This window comes from Lycorma delicatula, chromosome 5, assembly GCF_047948215.1.
Source record: "Lycorma delicatula isolate Av1 chromosome 5, ASM4794821v1, whole genome shotgun sequence".
NCBI lineage: Eukaryota > Metazoa > Arthropoda > Insecta > Hemiptera > Fulgoridae > Lycorma > Lycorma delicatula.
The window spans coordinates 103,531,462-103,540,898 of NC_134459.1; positions in this window are offsets into that span (position 1 = coordinate 103,531,462).

Below are 9,437 nucleotides of genomic sequence, written 5' to 3' on the forward strand. Positions count from 1 at the left end.
TAAATAATAAGTTAGAAAGTATCTTAAAATTTACTTTTCTTCATTATGTAGATATATATACAAGAAAATAAATATTATAATATTTTGTAAAGGATAGAATATCACCAACTACCAGAATACGGGTCAGATCGCATTGAGGCGACCACGGTTGAGATCCCAGACCGGCTTGGACCTCTCAGACTGTCGGTGATCTACTGTCCTCCTCGTCACATGATCACGGATGGCTCATTCTCTGAGTTCTTTTCAACACTAGGATCCCCGTTTTATCGTAGCAGTTGACTAAAACGTGAAATATGTTATCTGGGGCTGTCGACTTATATAGAAGCAGGACAAAAGGGACATAAAAAAGTGACAAAAAGGAATATAAAAGCAAGGACAAACGGTTGCATCGTCAACATGCACCTCAATGTGATATATATTTTTTTTCTTTTGCCTGTTTAGCCTCCGGGAATTACCGTTCAGGTATTACTTCAGAGGATGAATGAGGCTGATATGTATGAGTGTAAATGAAGTGTAGTCTTGTACAGTCTCAGTTCGACCATTCCTGAGATGTGTGGTTAATTGAAACCCAACCACCAAAGAACACCGGCATCCATGATCTAGTATTCAAATCTGTATAAAAGTAACTGCCTTTACTAGGATTTGAACGCTGAAACTCTCGGCTTCCAAATTAGCAAATCGACGTCCATCAGATTTGAGAAAGATTTCAGACCTGCGTGGTTTCTACGTTTTTCTACGAAAATGTTGGTAAAGTAATCAGGAATGTGTACAAAATTGTTAAACATGTTTAACCTTTTTATTAAAGTTATAATTAAAACAGAACTTTCCAAAAATACAACTTAAAATACTAACCCTGTAAAATTTCTTAAAAGAGACGTCTCTTATAAAATATGAATTTTTACTACTAGTTATTGGTGTATTTTTCGATTGATATGCGATCCTTAGAGAAATTTGTTGAATCTATTTATGTACATTTGTATTTTAACGTTTTATATCAAAATAAATAGTAGCTCCTCGTAGGATTGAAGACTTTTTTTTGTAAGAAAATACGACTAAAAAATATCGATATCAAAATGAAGTGTTTTCAAAGATATACTAATTATGTAACTAAAATTGTAAGAAATTAGTTGTGAATTAATAAGATTATAAGTATATTTATCATTATTATTGGTTTATATTTTCTTCTCTTTATGAGTATTTTATATATTTTCATAAATACAAAGAAAAATATATGGTAAACGATTATTACAGAAAATTCGTAAAGTACGCTAAAAATTACTTAAAGAAAAATTAAAATAAAAAACGAGGAGCGATTTTTTTTAAAACGATTATCATTAGCAGATACATCGATATAAAACCAAATACAGAAAATATTATTCTTAAAAATTTCCTAAATAGTTGCTATTTTGTTTCATTTTTCTTAGATTAAAATATTTCACTACAATTTATAAAACAGGTTCAAAAGACAAGTTTTAAGAGAGCTTCGTTCAATTAGAATGTACAATTCACTCCTAGATAAGGAACTTCTCGCTAGAAACTAATATTAAACAAAATTTCACTCATAATTCAAACAGAAATCAGACTGACTTATGATCGTTTGATTTATTTCTCAATATTTATCATATTAACTAGAAAAATATCATTTCATCTAAAGTACTATTATCTTAATAAATGCTAGTTATAGTTTAAAAACAAAAAGAAAATAAATAATAATAACAATTACGCTTTAAAACTAACCTTGGAAATAAGATGAAGTAAATTATGAATAAATTTCTCTTACGGCTCTTAATTATTACCTACAACAAAGACAAAAAATAAAAATATTATTACCATTAAAAAAAAAGGTGTACGATGTACTTCTTAATATTTAAAATTAAAAAATATTCTCAATTAATAATAACAAAAAATTATGTACGACCAAATTTTGAAATGTATTTTTATTTTTATCGAAATACATTAATTATTGATTATAATCTATAAGTTAATAAATCCGTTACTATCAATTTTTTTTTTTTTAGTAAAGAAAATAGATAATTTTATATCTTTAAATAACCTACAATCAAATTCATAAGGGTTCCTTTGAAGTAAGGAACCTTACTTTCTTTTGAAGTAAGGGTAAGTTATCATCAATAATTCATCAGATCTAATCTACCGCAAAAGACAAATAAAAAGCAAGGTGATTACTTTTTAAACACAATTCTAAATAAATAGTAATAAATAAAAATTCGAATTAATTTAATACTTAGGCCGTATTGGGTATTGTAAATTTCTTACCGCTTTGCATAAAAAAAGTATCAGCCAATCTCTCTGCATAGATCAATAATATATATAAGTAACAAGTATAAGTAATGATAATAGCATTTTCAAGAAAATCTAAAAATAATAATAATATCAGCCACTGCGGACAAAATACAACTCCACGTACATGCAATAATATCTACGCAAACATCCGGAGCGAGCAAAGATATACTTTCACTTGTCGGCCAACGGGGCAATGGTTTTGCGCAGGAGCTCTCCTGTGGTGTACGAGATATCGGATACGGACATGGATACGGATATCGGAGCTCTTACTAGTACGTGCAAACTCTGGGATGTCGGTAGAGTGGGTGAGGACCCTACCTGACTCCCGACCCGATCGCACCTTGCGACATACTAATGGGCGAAACTTTACTTATGGAAACCTTAAATTTCACAATTTCCGTGGTAGGATCCATGTAAAAACCCCTCCAGAAGATCCTTTGTCTTCGCAAGCGAAGAGCGTCGAGTTTAGTAATATACAGACGAAAGATCGAACCTAGTTCGATCAAAAATTAGTGAAGTGTTGCCAAAATATTTGGTGATAAAGAAGAAAGAAGGGGATTTTATCAAGATCAGTCCTTTTGTGATTGCTCGAGGAAGAAGCAGAAGGATCTGTTGAGGAGACGACACGGAAGATTGCTATGGGACTATTTGTTGAGACCGTCAAAGACATACAGTCGTCATGGTTACTCAAAGCTACGAAGATAGGACTCATCGACATTGAGGTTGTACTACCTAGTACGCTAAATATCTCCAAGGTAATAGTTGTGTGCAGGGATTTCCTGAACTGCAGAGAAGACAACATTACAGAACTCTATGGACAAAGATTTGTAGCATGTCGACGACTAAATACATGACGAAACGGAGAAGCCGTTTCGAAAAGTTGTACCTTCTACGACGCATGTCTTGACGTCTAAAAAAGGTCAGGTCTTATGCGTAGATTGCTGCCGGTTCTGTAGTCTCCGTTAAACCAAAGGATATGATATCTGAACTGGCGCCAGCCTTAGCAGTTTTAACGAATGGATAAAAACAGACATGATTAAAGAAACGCGTTCTTCTCCACCGAGGAATGAGCCATCCACTATTTCCTAGGCGAACGAAAGTGAAAATAAAATGCCGATGAAGCCTGAAGCCAAAGTAAAAATTGAAAAAATCCCCATTCAGGGATCTGAAAAGAAAGAAATTAAAAAAGTTATAAAATGAGGATGTACGAACAATGAAGCGAACGAAAGCTCGGATGCCTTTAAATGTGAGGGCGAGGATTTCAGCCGCTCCCCACGCTGTAGCGGGAAGTGCATCAAATCTCGATTCAGATGTAATTGCTGACCGCACCATATGAGCCGGTATCATTTTTTCCTGGCAGCAAGACATCCTTCGTAATTTAATGCGGAGAATCAGAATTATCCATCTCCGATGCCTCACAAACTTTCGATTTCGACTTCGAGGCCTTCAAGTAGATGGAAAACAAAACAAAAAGATGGTCTAAGGGGAGACCTAGGCGATAGAAATAAGAATACAAATAGTTTTACGAGCTCTTGACGAATTTAAAATAAGAGACAAGTTTTATAATAATTCCATGACTTTCCAGTTGTTTTGATAATATGACAACATTTCTCTGGAAATGAATGTGTGTTTCTAAGAGGCAAGTTCCTTTAAACCCTTGTCATCTTCTGTGACTTTTTAGAGTTTTAATATCCTTTCACAAGTTTATTTCTGGATGGTTTGTCTGATAAGAAATATCTTATGACTAGTACACTAGTATTGTCACTAGTCAGTGAGGGAAAGGAATTTTTTTCTTTTTTTTGTTTGTGAAAAAGGCTAATGATTAATGATAAACCCCATAAAATGATATATATTTTCAGCCCAATTGCTTATGAGGCTATCAATTTGTAATTAAATGAACTAGTTACCCTAAAACGCGATCTGGTAGCAATTTTTCATCTCCATAATTATAAAAAATACTCCTCAATTTTAAATCTCCCTATAAGAGATGTACTGACAATTTCCTTTTATGACATTAAAATATATTATTTTGTATTCCTAATGGGTACAAAAATACTTCTTAAAGTTCAAAGACAAAAAAAATTTAACATTAAAACAAAGAAAAAAAGTTTTCATTTTTTTTTTTTTTTTTTTTTTTTTGTAAAACTGATTACCCCTTTAATCAGGTACATGCAGCTAAAATAAAATAAGTATAATTAATTATCATATTTAAAAACCTGTAAGCTATTTCCAAATTGTCCTAATTTAAAAGTAATAAACGATAAAGTAAAACTGAATCTATGAATCTATGGGCGTTCTTGTAAGTTCGTCAAAATAAGGCACAGTTATTTGAAAAGTAAAATTATATAGTAAACACGAAAAAAGACTAATTTCAGAATTTCAAAAAGAATCAAAAAAAATTTTAAATGAAAAATATTGTATACAAATTAACAGAGAAAAATGATAGCGGTTTAAAAAATTTCGAGTAAAAAAAGAATAAATATTTTTGAAATTTTTCATTTACAGAAAAATTATAAAAATTTATGAAGTTGATTCAATTTTAAATGTGGAATATGTCAGATTAATTTGTAAAATGTTATAGTAGATTCTTGTAAACAAGTTAGTAATTCATATCTAACCGTGTCTGGGGTCAGTTAATTTGTAAATAAAGCGTAATGGCTGACAAAGATTAGATTTTACCCAACAAGCGGATAATACAGGATTCAAGCATTTTTATGGAAGAAAAAAAGGAGAAGGAAATTATACTAGTCAAAGAATAATAAAGCTTATATAACTATTTGATAGATGGTATTAAAAGTGTTAGTAAATTAGCAGGTTAATAATAAATGGAATGAATAAATTTGAAAGTGTAATAAAAACGAGAGTTTAAATGATAAATCCATATTGTAAGTAATTTTAAAATATTATTATCGCAATTTGACTAGCACTAAACCAGTTAAAAAACAAGGTTGATGGAAACAATGCCGTAATCCCATAAAATATAAATAAATAAACACGTAAGAAGCTAGCCTTAGGGGTTTTTTCAATGTTTCTTTTACGTTAAGAGAATTGTGCCCTTTTCCTGCAAAGAAAAAAGGAGAAGTGTAAAGTGTAAAGTGAAAATTCCTCTTTTGTCATGTTTGATTTCCCGAGTGACCTCCTTCTCTAAAATTTTTCTATTTTATTTGTCTTATTTTAACTGTAAGAAGTTAAATACTACTTTTATATTTCTATATTAACATATATTTAACGGATAAAACTGAAAATTCAATGGTATTCACTTTTCTTTTAAATTAATTTTTAATATGCTGCTTCCTTAAATAGTTTTACACAAGATTTCGCAAAACAAAACGTAATTATCGTTTCACAGAAAGAAAACAAGTGAATATTCATAAAATAATAATAATTATAAAAATAAATATGTATTTCTTGGAATATTTTTAATTTCAAATAACCTTGAGTGGGATTTTTTTGGTTGAATAACAGAACTTGATAAAAATATTTTCAATCAATCTAAAATTTGTTAACATTGCAGGATTAAAAAACCCTCTATTGTTAAAACAACAGCTATTCACACATACAGCTATGTTAGTTAATTTTACGCGCGCGCGCGCACGCCCACACACACACACACATACATATATATATATATAAGTTCAAAGACTGGTTGAAACGTTCTAATTTTAACAAACATATATTGATTCTAAACATGTAGCCTAAGGAAAATTGATACAATATTTAAATAAACATTTATTTTGCAACTAGCTGACCCGGCAATGCTTCGCCATTGCTAGATTTGAGTGTGTATGTGTATATATATATATATATATATATATATATATAGATTAATTAAAACTTGTAGAATTTTGCAGAAACCATAATATGATCTCAAAATCCACCTATTTTATGAGAAAACCAAACAAATTGAAGACTTGGAAACACCCAGATTGGAAAAAAGGGGAATGGCAACTCGATCATGTTTGCATGGACCGGAATTATCACAAGGAGATTTATAATGTAAAAGTCTTGAGAGGAACAGATACTGGATCGGACCATTACTTAATTAAAGTTAAAATAAAATTCACCCCGCATAAAAAGAAAAAATCCCAACCTAAAAACAAAAGAGCTTATGATCCACATAAATTAATAAACAATGCCATCTTTGAAGAAACAACAAAAAAAATCAAATTAACTAATAATTTAAAAGAACTGACATCCCAACTGAAAGAAATAGCTGAAGAACTAGCCCCTATAAACCCAAGAAAAAAACACCAATGGTGGAATGAAGAATGTGACAAAGCAGTCAAAGACCGACACCGGGCTTGGATCTATTTAAGGAAAAAACAACTAATAATCACCTTCGTCGACTTTAAAATGGCCTATGATTGTATACACCGACCATCCATGCTGAATATTCTGAGAAACCTGGGCCTTCACCCTAAACTCGTAAACATGATAAAATTAACTTTAACCAATACCCAGTCCAGAGTGAAATTCAGAGCTGAACTCTCTCAACCCTTCTACATAAAAACTGGATTGAGGCAAGGAGACGGCCTCTCACCACTCCTTTTTAACTGCGCCCTCGAATTTGTCATGAGAAAGTGGTATGAAATAAATCCCAAAAATATAAAAATGGGTACTAAGAAAAACTCCATCACACTAAATTGCCTAGGATTTGCAGATGACCTCGCTCTTTTAGCAAATAATATTCAAGAAGCCAAAACACAAATCATGAGCCTTCAAAACCTAGCACAAAAGATAGGGCTTCATATCTCTTTCGAAAAAACTGAACTAATGGCCATAGATCCTCTGGTAATAGAACACATTACGGTAAACAATCAGAAAATTAAAATAGTAAAACAATTTAAATATCTAGGGGAAATAATAACTTATAATTTAAATGAAAAAGTGACATGGCAAAACAGGACAAATAAAATGATTAAATCCCAAAAATTAACTTGGTCAACATATAACAAAAAATGCCTTTCTGCTAAAACAAAACAAAACAAAACAAAACTGTAGTACAGCCAGAAGTCACCTACGGAAGCGAGACCCTTCTCAAAATCACTCAGAAAAACCGAATTGAAAAAATTCTGAAAATAGAGAGGAGAATTGTCAGAACGTGTATCAATAAAAAACACCAAAAAGAAGGCCAATGGTGGATTGTGCCAAATGAGGTGGTGTATCGAGAAATAGAGCCTGTTACTGATACTATGCGGAAAAAAAGAATCTCTTTCTTTGGTCATCTCATAAGGACACCGAAAACAAGACTGTCAAGAAATATCATTGAAAAGCTCTGGTTCCAAAAGCTAGAAGTAGGATGGATCAAAGAAATTAGAGAAGATATGAAAGAATTGGGAATTTCCCTGACTGACCTACAGAATAAAACTGGAAAAATTACAAAGCTAAAAGATAAAAGCATTAGATTTAAACAAAAGACAGACAAACGACAAAATACAACGAAGAGGGTGTTTACGGATGAAGAAAAGAAAGCAAGATCTGAACGGATGAAGAAATACTGGGCAGCTCGGAAGAGTAAAATAACACGCTTTTCTCAGAAAAGATCCAACTAAAATTGACTTAAGTGGTCCCATGTTGGCCGTAAAAGCATAATAATAATAATATAGATTAATTGAACACAAATGAAAGTTGATAAAACATTAAAAACTGAACAATACGGAACTTCACATAATTTGACCTTTAACTTTTTCCCTTCTTCCCTTTTCTGCATTTTTCCTTTTTCCTTTCTTCTCTTTTTCATTTTTCCTTTCTTCCTATTTCCCTTTTTCATTTTTTCCATTTTTCGCAAAAATATTTATTTTCACGTAATTAATATATATTCTAAATATGAGCCACATCGGACCATAAATGCAATTTTTCCAAATATTTCAATCCCAGCGCCATCTAGCGGGTCCATTAATTGCAGAGGATTTCATTCCATATAAGTAACACATATTCTGAATATAAACCCAATCGTTCCATGAATACAATTTTTCGAAATATCTCTACCCAGCGCCACCTAGCAGGTCCAAACTAATTCAGAAACCTTCGCGGCCGTGCGCACAACTCACCAAAGTTTCATCGCAATTGGATGAATGGTATAGAACGCACACGGGACAAATAAACAAATATTCATTTTTATATATATGCTTGCAGACCTATGAATGATTCGCTATTGCTAGTTTTGAGTAGCAAAAGCACATCAATTGTGTTCATTTAAACAGATTAAATGAACACTATTCGTTTAATCTATTTAATATCATTTAATCTATTCAATTAATCTATTCATTTAATCTATTCAATATCATTTAATCTATTTAAATGAACACAATGGAAAGTTTGAAAAAACATTAAAAAACTGAACATTACGGAATTCACTACATTTAACCTTTCACTTAAATCCCTTTTTTTCTTCCTTCTCCCCCGAATCGGATTCCACAGTGAAGCATAACACAATCCGGGGAAGTATCCTTTTACTGTAACAAGCCGGCTGAATCTTAACTATTAATGCCTGTCTCTAACTCCCAAAGTAGGGTTAGCAGGCTCGACTATGTTGTTCCTGTTCCCCCACCAAAGGAGCCACTTTATGTCTTGTTTGCCTCAAACGGAAACAGCCAAAGGAGCATTCTTGCCGGGACTACGGTCTTTTCTACAAGAGGACGAGAGAGTTCCCTTGCCTCATCAGTGTTACCCATCTGTGCTAGCACAAACGAATAGCAGCTCAGCAGTGAGCTGTCCCTAATCCTCTCGTTGTACCAGCAGCCCTTCCTTCCGTTGAAGGACCCGTGTGATAAAATCAGAGATAGCACGGAATTGTACCTAATTCGCCATCATACGGGCCGCGATTATCATAAGTAGCTCAGTAATCAACTCACATTGCAAGCGTTCCGTGTCCCAGGTCCGACAGGCAAATACGGCATACTCCGGAGTGTCGAGCTCCTCACAGGATAAACAAAATGGGTCATCTGCCCACTGTCGTGCATTAAAATATAGCCGGAACACGCTGTGGCGAGACAGAAATTGGATCAACCAACAGGAGACCTCGCCAAACCTGCGGCTGACCCATGGCTTCACCTGCGGAATCAGGTGATGAGTCCACCGTCCGGTGAAGGAACGATCCCAACGAGCCTGCCAAGCTTGGAACAGCCGATCTTGTA